This window comes from Leopardus geoffroyi, chromosome B3 (assembly GCF_018350155.1).
Source record: "Leopardus geoffroyi isolate Oge1 chromosome B3, O.geoffroyi_Oge1_pat1.0, whole genome shotgun sequence".
Taxonomy (NCBI): Eukaryota; Metazoa; Chordata; class Mammalia; order Carnivora; family Felidae; genus Leopardus; species Leopardus geoffroyi.
In genome coordinates, this window is record NC_059337.1 from 53742432 (window position 1) to 53755646 (window position 13215).

Here is a 13215-nt window from a genome sequence, read left to right on the forward strand (position 1 = left end):
AAGAGGACAGAGCCAAGATCTGAAGCAAGGCGGGCTGGCTCCAGACAGTTCTGATCTTGCCACTATTTCATGTTGCCTCTGATAGTTCATAAAAGTCTGCCTTCCTCCTCATAATTTCTTCCATTTGTCCCAAGTCTTTTTCTTTCTTATACATGATGTCCCTCCCAATATTTGAAAGTAGCAAACATGCTAACAGTGTTTACTTCCTTCAACCCTCTTGAAGTTTTTAGAAAGACTATTTTTGAGATTTTGAAATATTTCAGGCACAGAAGAGGCAATATAATAAGCATTCACATTATCCTCCACCAATGCTAAGAATAAAATACCGTAGGGGCACCTGGATAGCTCAGTCACCTGAGTGTCCAACTTTGGCTCAGGTCATAATCTGGCACGTCGTTGAGTTCCAGCCCCGTGTCAGGCTTTGCACTGACAGCTCGGAGCCTGGAGCCTGCTTCTGATTCTGTGTCTTCTCCCTCTCTGTGTGTTCCTCCCCCAGTCGCGTTTTCTCTGTCAAAAATAAAGATTTAAAAAAATTTTAAAAACAAACAAGATAATACAGCAGGTATGCTTTTTGTGTCTGGCTCTTTCCACTAAAAATTCTGCAGAATTCATTCATATTTTGTGCACTGTAGTTGTTGGTTCTCATTGCTGTATAGTATTCTATTGTGTGAAAATGCCACGAATTACCCAAAGATCACAAAGACATTTACCTAGAGTCTTCTAAAAGCTTTTTTTTTTTTAACCTTAACACGATATTTAAAGTTCTGTTTTAAAACTGGCCATTTTCCAACAGGCACATGAAAAGATGCTCAACGTCACTCCTCATCAGGGAAATACAAATCAAAACCACACTCAGATATCACCTCACACTAGTCAGAGGGGCCAAAATGAACAAATCAGGAGACTATAGATGCTGGCAAGGATGTGGAGAAATGGGAACCCTCTTGCACTGTTGGTGGGAATGCAAACTGGTGAGGCCACTCTGGAAAACAGTGTGGAGGTTCCTCAAAAAATTAAAAATAGATCTACCCTACTACCCAGCAATAGCACTGCTAGGAATTTACCCAAGGGATACAGGAGTGCTGATGCATAGGGGCACTTGTACCCCAATGTTTATAGCAGCACTTTCAAAAATAGCCAAATTATGGAAAGAGCCTAAATGTCCATCAACTGATGAATGGATAAATAAGTTGTGGTTTATATACACAATGGAGTACTACGTGGCAATGAGAAAGAATGAAATATGGCCCTTTGTAGCAACGTGGATGGAACTGGAGAGTGTGATGCTAAAGTGAAATAAGTCATACAGAGAAGGACAGATACCATATGTTTTCACTCTTATGTGGATCCTGAGAAACTTAACAGAAGACCATGGGGGAGGGGAAGGAAAAAAAAGAGAGGGAGGGAGACAAACCATAAGAGACTCTTAAAAACAGAACAAACTGAGGGTTGATGGGGGGTGGGAGGGAGGGGAAAGTGGGTGATGGGTATTGAGAGGGCACCACTGGGTGTTGTATGGAAACCAATTTGACAATAAATTTCATATTTAAAAAAATAAAAAAAAAAAGTATGCTTAGCGATAGAAAAAAAATTAAAAAAAAAAAATAAAACTGGCCATTTACCACTACTGGTGGGAATGCAAACTTGGTGCTGCCCCTGTGAAAACTGTGTGAAGTTTCCTCAAAAAATTAGGGACACCAGGTGGCTCAGTCGGTTAAGTGCCCAACTCGTTTTATTTTGTTTTTGATGTCTGCTCTTATTTGTTACTCTTAGAAAAATCTACTTTTTGACTGGATTCAGACTCAGAGGTAGAAGCTCTCAGAGAGGACAGCCTCTGTCTCTTGGCAATCTGTTCCTGGCGTTTTACTTTGGCCTCCTTCATTCTCTTGGCCAAAAGTTTAGCATTTTCTGCAGCCTCTTCCTTATTTTTCTTAGTATTGTGTTTCTTCAAAGCAGTACGCCGATGTTTGTGTTGGAGGACATGTGGAATAACAAGACGTTGAATCTTGGGTGCTTTGGTTCTTGGTTTCTTATCTTTGTTTAGGGCCTTCCTTATAGCATACTGGCGGACGTCGTCATCTTTAAAGAGATGGAAAAGTTTGCAGATTCTGCGAGCTCTTTTGGGCCCCAGGTGATGAGGCACAGCAGTATCAGTGAGTCCAGGAATATCCTTCTCCCCCTTTTCCACAATGATCAAGTTGAGAACACTGATATTGGCAGCCATAGTGCAACCCCAAACAGATTCCTGCTTCTTCCCCCCAGTCCTCCTTGGTCGGTATAGCAGGAATGCCCCTTACTCAGCAGCAGGCAGACACAGCCATGGGTCAAGACACCCTGCTTCATGGAGAAGCTCTCTTTGTCATTTCCACCACTGATTTGGACCACATACCCTTCTATTCTTCACCCAGAGAATCAGCAGCACTTTCTGTGGCCATTAACTTTTCATAAAAGGTATGGAGTTTGTCTTCATCATTCTCTCTCTCCCTTCCTTTGCCCCTCCCCTGGTCATGTGCACTTTCACTCTTCCTCAAAAAATTTAAAAATTAAAAAAAAAATAGAACTACCCTATGATCCAGCAATTGCGCTACTACGTATTTACTCAAAGAATGTAAAAATACTAACATAAAAATGCTAATTGAAAGGGATACATACACCCTTGATGTTGATAGCAGCATTATTTACAATAGTAAAATTATGGAAAGATCCAAATGTCCACTGACTAGTGAATGGAGAAAGAAAATATTATACACACACACACACACACACACACACACACACACACACACACAAAATGGAATATTACTCAGCCATCAAAAAGAATTAAATCTTGCCATTTGCAATGACGTGGATGAAACTAGAGTTTGTTGGGGCACCTGGATAGCTCAGTTGGTTAAGTGTCCAGTTTCAGCTCAGGTCATGATCTCATGGTTCATGGGTTCAAGCCCAGCGTCAGGGTCTGTGCTGATAGCTCAGAGGTTGGAACCTGCTTGTGATTCTGTGTCTCCTTCTCTTTCTGCCCCTCCCCTACTTTGCTCTGTCTCTCTCAAAAATAAAAAAAAGAAACTAGAGTATATTATGTGAAAGGAAATAAGTCAGAGAAAGACAAATACCATATGATTTCACTCAAATGTGGAATTTAAGAAGCAAAGCAAATGATTATAGGAAGAAAAAAGAAGCAAACCAAGAAACAGACTCTTTTAAAAAAATGTTTATTTTTGAGAGCATGAGCAGGGGAGGGACAAAAAGAGGGGGAGAGAAAGAGAATCCCAAGCAGGCTGCAGACTGGGGGGATGTGGAGCTCTAACCCACGAACCATGAGATTATGACCTGATCCAAAATCAAGATTCATACCGATAACCTACTGAGCCACTTAGGAGCCCTGAAATGGACTCTTAACTATAAAGAACAAATTGATTATTAACAGGGGGGAGGTGGGTGGGGAGATGGTTGAAATAGGTGATGGGGATTAATTACTGCCCTTGCTGTGATGAGCACCAGGTGTTGTGAATCACTAAATTGTACACCTGAAACTAATACTACACTGTAGATTAACTAACTTGAATTTATTTGTTTGTATTTATTTTTGAAAGAGACAGAGCATGAGTGGGGGAGGGGCAGAGAGAGAGAGAAAGACGCAGAATTTGAAGCAGGCTCCAGGCTCTGAGCTGTCAGCACAGAGCCCGACGTGGGGCTTGAACTCGTGAACCATGAGATCATGACCCGAGCTGAAGTCAGATGCTCAACAAACTGAGCCACCCAGGCACCCAACTAACTGGAATTAAAAAATAAAATTGTCCCTTTTTATATCTTCAAATGTATGGGGATGAATGAATACACACACACACACACACACACACACACACACACAGTGATTTTTTATCCACTAGTTAGAGGTGTTTTTTTATCCACTAGTGTTTTTATCCACAGTGTTTTTTTATCCACTAGTAAAAAAATTCCATACATGATTTTTTAAATTTTTTTAATTTCAACCCCAGTATAGTAAATATACTATGTTTATATAAACAGATATACAATATGATTCAAAAATTCGAAACATTACTCAGTGCTCATCATGAGTATATTCTTAATCTTATTCACCTGTTTCACCCATCCCCACTTCCCCTCTGATACACTTTATTTTTTAAAAAAATTTTAAGGTTTATTTTATTTTTGAGAGACAGAGAATGAGCTAGGGAGGTGCAGAGAGAGAGAGAGAGAGAGAGGGAGACACAGAATCTGAAGCAGTTTCCAGACTCTGAGTTGTCAGCACAGAACCTGATGTAGGGTTTGAACCTAGGAACTGTGAGATGGTGACCTGAGCTAAAGTTGGGTGCTTAACTGAGCTCCCCAGGTGCCCCTGATATACTTTAGTTTAAACAAGTACCCTAAGCTATTTTTTTTCAACAAGAACATTTCTTACTTGAAGTATACCTCAGAATACATGGTTCTAAAAGATACATATAAAACATTCCATCCGAGACCTTTTCCTCAAGTACATACAGAAGAAACCCCTGGTTAAATCACATAAAAAAGAGACCTGACAAATATTGCAGACCTAAGAAGGACTGAAATCATCCGACACCTGGGTGGCTCAGTCAAGCATCTGACTCTTGACTTCAGCTCAGGGTATGATCTCTTGGTTTGTGAGATGGAGCCCCTACATCAGGCTCTGCACTGTCAGCGGAAAGCCTGCTTGAGATTCTCTCTCTGCCCCTCCCCTGCTCATGCTGTCTCTCTAAATAAATAAACTTAAAAAAAAGTCTAAAATCATACGAAGTATATTTTCCAACCACAGTCTTTTGTACAAAACCAACGATCAACAATAAAACAAAGCTGGAATATCTACAATGTAAATATTAAATATTTAAAAATTAAGCAACACACTACACAAGCAGTGGACCAAATAAGAAATCAAACTGCAAATCAAAATATGTCCTATAACAAAAGAAAAAGAAAACACAATATTCCAAAACCTAAGGGATGCATCAAAAGCAGATGTTAGAGTGAAATTTATGCTATAAATGCTTCTATTAAGAAAAAATTGAATGTTACACCATAAGAAACTAGAAAAAAAGGAAACTTAGCTGAAATTTAGTAGAGGAGGGAAATAACAGAGGAAAATCAGAGATAAAATAGACCAGAATAATCAATAACATAACATTGAAAGTAATGACCAGTTTTGCAAACAATAAAAATTAAGGAAAATGGCAATGCTTTAACTACTGTAACTAAGACAAAAAAAGAGAGAATACTCAAACACCAAAATGAGAAATGGAAGAGAAAACAATATAGCAGAACCACAGAAATATAGTATAACAGATTACTATAAACAATTATATACTAACAAATCAGATAACTTAGAATGAAAAAAAAAAATCAGATAATGCCCAAGTTACCATGATTGAATCATCAATCATGAATTCAAGAAGTAGAAAACCTTAGACCAAAAGCATGAATGAAAGTTGAATTAGGAATCAAGAATCTGCCAGCAGAGAAAAGCCCAAGAGAAAGATTTCATTGACAAATGCTATCAAATATTTAAACCAATAATTACTACAATTTTTATCAAAATCTTACAAATAATGGAATAGAGGCAACACATTCACAATCATTCTATGAGGCCAGTATACTCTGTTACCAAAGCAGGATAAAAAAAAAAATACAAGAATAAAGTCTAGTTTGTCTGATATAAATCCTGCTACTCTGCCTTTGTTTTGACATCCATTTACATGATATATCCAAACATGATTTTTTTTTAAAGTTTATTTATTTAAGAGAGAGAGCATGAGAGGACAAGGGGCAAAGAGAGACAGAGAATCCAACCAGGCTCAGTGCTCTCAGCGCAGAGCCCGATGTAGGACTCGAGCTCATGAATTGTGAGATCATGACCTGAACTGAAATCAAGAGTTGGATGCTTAACTGACTGAGCCATGCAGGCCACCCACAAACATGATTTTTTTAATCATTGTTTTGTTGCTAACTTCTAATTTAACTGCATTCTTATTAGGAAATGTGGTCCAAATGTTATTTATTCTTGGCATGTGTTGATATTTGCCTTGTGGCCAAGATTTATGTGTGCTTGAAAGGATTTTTTAAATTAGGTTCAGAGTCCCATATTTCATTTAGATATAATTTATTAATTGTGTTGTTCAAATATTATATACTCTTAATAAGTTTTTGTTTGCTTTTTCAAAATAACTGAAGGATGTGTGTTAAAAGATTGTGATTTTGGTCAAAATTTTCTAGTAATTGTCATTTTTAATTTCCATAATTTGAAGCTATGTGTGCAATTTTGTATCTAGTGCAATCTAGTGAATTGCACAATTCACTAGAACAATCTAGTGAATTGTTCCTTATATCATACGGAGAATCTTCTATTCGTAAAAAATGCTTTTCACTTTAAGTGAAATATTAGACTAATTTATCTAGGCTAATATTGATAAAACTATGCCAGCTTTCTTTTGGATGATATTCTTTGTATATTTTCTATCCCTTTCTTTTTCTTTTGAATGTCATTATGTGATGTTCGATAAATACAAAGGACTATATGTCAGATATATGGAAGTCATTAAGCATAATAAATGAATAACTGTGAAATTATCACCCAACTTATAAATTTAAACATGACCAGTACAGTTAAATCTATCTGTATGCTCTTTCCCTCTATCTTTTGCCTTATCCTCTTTTTTTTTAAATATATGAAATTTATTGTCAAATTGGTTTCCATACAACACCCAACGCTCATCCCAAAAGATGCCCTCTTCAATACCCATCACCCACCCTCCCTTCCCTCCCACCCCCCATCAACCCTCAGTTTGTTCTCCTTTTTTTAAGAGTCTGTTATGCTTTGGCTCTCTCCCACTCTAACCTCTCTCTTTTTTTTTTTCCTTCCCCTCCCCCATGGGTTCCTGTTAAGTTTCTCAGGATCCACATAAGAGTGAAAACATGTGGTATCTGTCTTTCTCTGTATGGCTTATTTCACTTAGCATCACACTCTCCAGTTCCGTCCACGTTGCTACAAAGGGCCATATTTCATTCTTTCTCATTGCCACGTAGTACTCCATTGTGTATATAAACCACAATTTCTTTATCCATTCATCAGTTGATGGACATTTAGGCTCTTTCCATAATTTGGCTATTGTTGAGAGTGCTGCTATAAACATTGGGGTACAAGTGCCCCTATGCATCAGTACTCCTGTATCCCTTGGGTAAATTCCTAGCAGTGCTACTGCTGGGTCATAGGGTAGGTCTATTTTTAATTTTTTGAGGAACCTCCACACTGTTTTCCACTTCTTCTTTAGAGAAGTGTCTCTTCATGTTTTCTGCCCATTTCTTCACTGGATTATTTGTTTTTCGGGTGTGGAGTTTAGTGAACTCTGTATAGATTTTGGATACTAGCCCTTTGTCCGATGGCAAATATCTTTTCCCATTCTGTTGTTTGCCTTTTAGTTCTGTTGATTGTTTCCTTTGCTGTGCAGAAGCTTTTTATCTTCATGAGGTCCCAAGAGTTCATTTTTGCTTTTAATTCCCTTGCCTTTGGGGATGTGTCAAGTAAGAAATTGCTGTGGCTGAGGTCAGAGAGGTCTTTTCCTGTTTTCTCCTCTAGGGTTTTGATGGTTTCCTGTCTCAAATTCAGGTCCTTTATCCTTTTGAGTTTATTTTTCTGAATGGTGTGAGAAAGTGGTCTAGTTTCAGCCTTCTGCATGATGCTGTCCAGTTCACCCAGCACCATTTGTTAAAGAGACTGTCTTTTTTCCATTGAATGTTCTTTCCTGCTTTGTCAAAGATTAGTTGGCCATCCTTTTGTGGGTCCAGTTCTGGGGTTTCTATTCTATTCCATTGGTCTATGTGCCTGTTTTTGTGCCAATACCATGCTGTCTTGATGATGACAGCTTTGTAGTAGAGGCTAAAGTCTGGGATTGTGATGCCTCCTGCTTTGGTCTTCTTCTTCAAAATTACTTTGGTTATTCAGGGCCTTTTGTGGTTCCATATGAATTTTAGGATTGCTTGTTCTGGCTTCGAGAAGAATGCTGGTGTGATTTTGATTGGGATTGCATTGAATGTGTAGATAGCTTTGGGTAGTATTGACATTTTGACAATATTTATTCTTCCAACCCATGAGCACAGAATGTTTTTCCATTTCTTTATATCTTCTTCAATTTCCTTCATAAGCTTTCTATAGTTTTCAGCACACAGATCTTTTACATCTTTGGTTAGGTTTATTCCTAGGTATTTTATGCTTCTTGGTGCAGTTGTGAATGGGACCAGTTTCTTTGTTTGTCTTTCTGTTGCTTCATTATTAGTGTATAAGAATGCAACTGACTTCTGTACATTGATTTTGTATCCTGCGACTTGGCTGAATTCATGCATCAGTTCTAGCAGACTTTGGTGGAGTCTCTCGGGTTTTCCATGTAGAATATCATGTCATCTGCAAAAAGTGAAAGCTTGACTTCATCTTTGCCAATTTTGATGCCTTTGATTTCCTTTTGTTGTTCTATTGCTGACGCTAGCACTTCCAACACTATGTTAAACAACAGCGGTGAGAGTGGACATCCCTGTCGTGTTCCTGATCTCAGGGAGAAAGCTCTCAGTTTTTCCCCATTGAGGATGATGTTAGCTGTGGGCTTTTCATAAATGGCTTTTATGATCTTTAAGTATATTCCTTCTATCCCGACTTTCTCGAGGGTTTTTATTAAGAAAGGATGCTGAATTTTGTCAAATGCTTTTTCTGCATCGATTGACAGGGTCATATGGTTCTTATCTTTTCTTTTATTAATGTGATGTATCACGTTGATTGATTTGCGAATGTTGAACCAGCCCTGCAGCCCAGGAATGAATCTCACTTGATCATGGTGAATAATTTTTTATATGCTGTTGAATTTGATTTGCTAGTATCTTATTGAGAACTTTTGCATCCATATTCATCAGGGATATTGGCCTGTAGTTCTCTGTTTTTACTGGGTCTTTGTCTGGTTTAGGAATCAAAGTAATACTGCTTCATAGAATGTGTCTGGAAGTTTTCCTTCCCTTTCTGTTTTTTGGAATAGCTTGAGAAGGATAGGTATTATCTCTGCTTTCAACGTCTGATAGAACTCCCCTGGGAAGCCATCTGGTCCTGGACTCTTATTTGTTGGGAGATTTTTGATAACTGATTCAATTTCTTCTCTGGTTATGGGTCTGTTCAAGCTTTCTATTTCCTCCTGATTGAGTTTTGGAAGTGTGTGGGTGTTTAGGAATTTGTCCATTTCTTCCAGGTTGTCCAGTTTGTTGGCATATAGTTTTTCATAGTATTCCCTGATAATTGTTTGTATCTCTGAGGGATTGGTTGTAATAATTCCATTTTCATTCATGATGTTATCTATTTGGGTCATCTCCCTTTTCTTTTTGAGAAGCCTGGCTAGAGGTTTATCAATTTTGTTTGTTTTTTCAAAAAACCAACTCTTGGTTTCATTGATCTGCTCTACAGTTTTTTTAGATTCTATATTGTTTATTTCTGCTCTGATCTTTATTGTTTTTCTTCTTCTGCTGGGTTTGGGGTGTCTTTGCTGTTCTGCTTCTATTTCCTTTAGGTGTGCTGTTAGATTTTGTATTTGGGATTTTTCTTGTTTCATGAGACAGGCCTGGATTGCAATGTATTTTCCTCTCAGGACTTCCTTTGCTGCATCCCAAAGCGTTTGGATTGTTGTATTTTCATTTTCATTTGCTTCCATATATTTTTTAATTTCTTCTCTAATTGCCTGGTTGACCCATTCATTCTGTAGGAGGGTGTTCTTTAACCTCCATGCTTTTGGAGGTTTTCCAGACTTTTTCCTGTGGTTGATTTCAAGCTTCATAGCATTGTGGTCCGAAAGTATGCATGGTATGATCTCAATTCTTGTATTCTTATGAAGGGCTGTTTTGTGACCCAGTATGTGATCTATCTTGGAGAATGTTCCATGTGCACTCGAGAAGAAAGTATATTCTGTTACTTCGGGATGCAGGGTTCTAAATATATCAAGTCCATCTAATCCAATGTATCATTCAGAGCCCTTGTTTCTTTATTGGCCATGTGTCTAGATGATCTCTCCATTGCTGTGAGTGGGGTGTTAAAGTCCCCTGCAATTACCACATTCTTATCAATAAGGTTGCTTATGTTTGTGAGTAATTGTTTTATATATTTGGTGGCTCCCGTATTCGGTGCATAGACATTTATAATTGTTAGCACTTCCTGATGGATAGACCCTGTAATTATTATATAATGCCCGTCTTCATCTCTTTTTATAGACTTTAATTTAAAGTCTAGTTTGTCTGATATAAGTATGGCTACTCCAGCTCTCTTTTGACTTCCAGTAGCATGATAGATAGTTCTCCATCCCCTCACTTTCAATCTGAAGGTGTCCTCAGGTCTAAAATGAGTCTCTTGTAGACAGCAAATAGATGGGTCTTGTTTTTTTATCCATTCTGATACCCTATGTCTTTTGGTTGGCACATTTAGTCCATTTACATTTAGTGTTATTATAGAAAGATATGAGTGTAGAGTCATTGTGATGTCTGTAGGTTTCACGCTTGTAGTGATGTCTCTGGTACTTTGTCTCACAGGATCCCCCTTAGGATCTCTTGTAGGGCTGGTTTAGTGGTGACAAATTCCTTCAGTTTTTGTTTGTTTGGGAAGACCTTTATCTCTCCTCTAAATGACAGACTTGCTGGATAAAGGATTCTCGGCTGCATGTGTTTTCTGTTCATCACATTGAAGATCTCCTGCCATTCCTTTCTGGCCTGCCAAGTTTCAGTAGAGAGATCGGTCACGAGTCTTATTGGTCTCCCTTTATATGTTAGAGCACGTTTATCTCTAGCTGCTTTCAGAATTTTCTCTTTATCCTTACATTTTGCCAGTTTCACTATGACATGTTGTGCAGAAGATTGATTCAAGTTACCTCTGAAGGGAGTTCTCTGTGCCTCTTGGATTTCCATGCCTTTTTCCTTCCCCAGATCAGGGAAGTTCTCAGCTATAATTTCTTCAAGTACCCCTTCAGCACCTTTCCCTCTCTCTTCCTCCTCTGGAATACCAATTATGCGTAGATTATTTCTCTTTAGTGCATCACTTAGTTCTCTAATTTTCCCCTCATACTCTTGGATTTTTTTTCTCTCTTTTTCTCAGGTTCCTCTTTTTCCATAATTTTATCTTCTAGTTCACCTGTTCTCTCCTCTGCCTCTTCAATCCGAGCTGTGATTGTCTCCATTTTATTTTGCAGCTCATTTACAGCATTTTCTAGCTCCTCCTGGCTGTGTCTTAGTCCCTTGATATCTGTAGCAATAGATTCTCTGCTGTCCTCTATACTGTTTTCAACTCCAGCGATTAATTTTATGACTATTATTCTAAATTCACTTTCTGTTATATTGTTTAAATCCTTTTTGATCAGTTCATTAGCTGTTGTTATTTCCTGGAGATTCTTTTGAGGGGAATTCTTCCATTTCGTCATTTTGGATAGTCCCTGGAGTGGTGCAGAACTAGAGGGCACTTCCCCTGTGCTGTCTTGAATAACTTGCATTGGTGGGCAGGGCCGCAGTCAGACCTGATGTCTGCCCCCAGCCCACCGCTGGGGCCACAGTCAGACTGGTGTGTACCTTCTCTTCCCCTCTCCTAGGGGTGGGATTCACTGTGGGGTGGCGTGGCCTGTCTGGGCTACTTGCACTGTCAGGCTTGTGGTGCTGGGGATCTGGCGTATTAGCTGGGGTCGATCGGCAAGATGCACAGGGGCGGGAGGGGCAGGCTCAGCTCGCTTTTCCTTCGGAGATCCGCTTCAGGAGGGGCCCTGCAGCACTGGGAGGGAGTCAGACCTGCCGCTGGAGGTATGGATCCGCAGAAGCACAGCGTTCGGTGTTTGTGCGGTGCAAGCAAGTTCCCTGGCAGGAACTGGTTCCCTTTTGGATTTTGGCTGGGGGATGGGCGAGGGAGATGGTGCTGGTGAGCGCCTTTCTTCCGGGGCGCAACAACTCTCCCTCCCGTTGTCCTCCAGCCCTCCTGCTCTCCGAGCAGAGCTGTTAGCTTATAACCTTCTAGATGTTAACTCCCGCTTGCTGTCCAAACACACTCTGTCCGGCCCCTCCGTTTTTGCAAGCCAGACTCGTGGGTTCTGATTTGCTGGCGGGCTGCCCCTCTGCCCCGGCTCCCTCCTGCCAGTCCGTGTAGCGTGCACTGCTTCTCTGCCCTTCCTTCCCTCTTCCACGGGCCTCTCATCTACGCTTGGCTCCGGAGAATCCATTCTCTTGCCTTATCCTCTTGAGGTTATAGTATCCTCAATTTAATGCTTATTATTTTCTTGACTGTTTAATATCATTTTATTGTGTATGTTTATAAATTATTGTTTAGACTCTTTGTGTTTTAGCTATAAAAATGCATTATATTTTTTAGACTTTGGCAAGTTTCTTTTTTCATTTTATTATTTTTAAAATTCATCCATATTTTTATATGTAGCTATAATTTCACTTAGCATATGATATGTGTGAAGGTACTGAAATTTATCTATTGCCCTGTTGATGGACATTTGATCGTTTCCAGATTTTTTGCTATTATGATCGACATTATGTAGACATTCTTGCAGATATATGTGAGTTTGTCTAGCATATATATTTAGAAGTGAAGTCACTTGGATCATAGAGTGTATGAAAATTTAACTTTCTAGGTAATGTTAATGGTTTTCAAAGAGGTTATACCAATATATAGCCCTACAAATTATTATCAGATTTAGTTTTTGCCCGTCTAGTGGTCTGAAATTGTATCTCATTTTGTTCTTAAAGTGCATTTCCCTGATTATTAATAAGGTTGATCATCTTACCGTATTTCTTTGCTATTAGTTCTTCCTATCCTATTAAAATGTGTCTTTTTCATATTTTTTGCAATAGTTTTATTTGTATCAACTGTATATGTTTAATGTTTTCACTGGATATGTTTAATGTCAAGTATAAATTATTTTTTTAATTTTAAAAAATGCTTTATTTCTGAGAGAGAGAGAGAGAGAGAGAGTGTGTGTGTGTGTGTGTGTGTGCGCGTGAGAGAGAGAGAGAGAGAGAGAGAGAGGAGAGAGCAGGGAAAGGCAGAGAGAGAGGGAGACACAGAATCAGTCAGCACGGAGCCTGATGCAGGGCTCAAACTCACAAACTGCAAGATCATGACCTGAACTGAAGTCAGATGCTTAACCAACTGAGCCACCCAGGTGCCCCTCAAGTATACATTAT

At 39.0% G+C, this 13215-nt stretch overlaps 1 protein-coding gene and 1 pseudogene across 2 annotated transcripts in view; one reads left to right on the plus strand and one right to left on the minus strand.

Annotated features, from left to right (window-relative positions):
• Nucleotides 1–13215, plus strand: part of USP50 (ubiquitin specific peptidase 50) — a 41219-nt gene that overhangs the window by 15413 nt on the left and 12591 nt on the right. The gene's annotated exons all lie outside the window — the stretch shown is intronic.
• Nucleotides 1743–4443, minus strand: LOC123582274 (annotated as a pseudogene).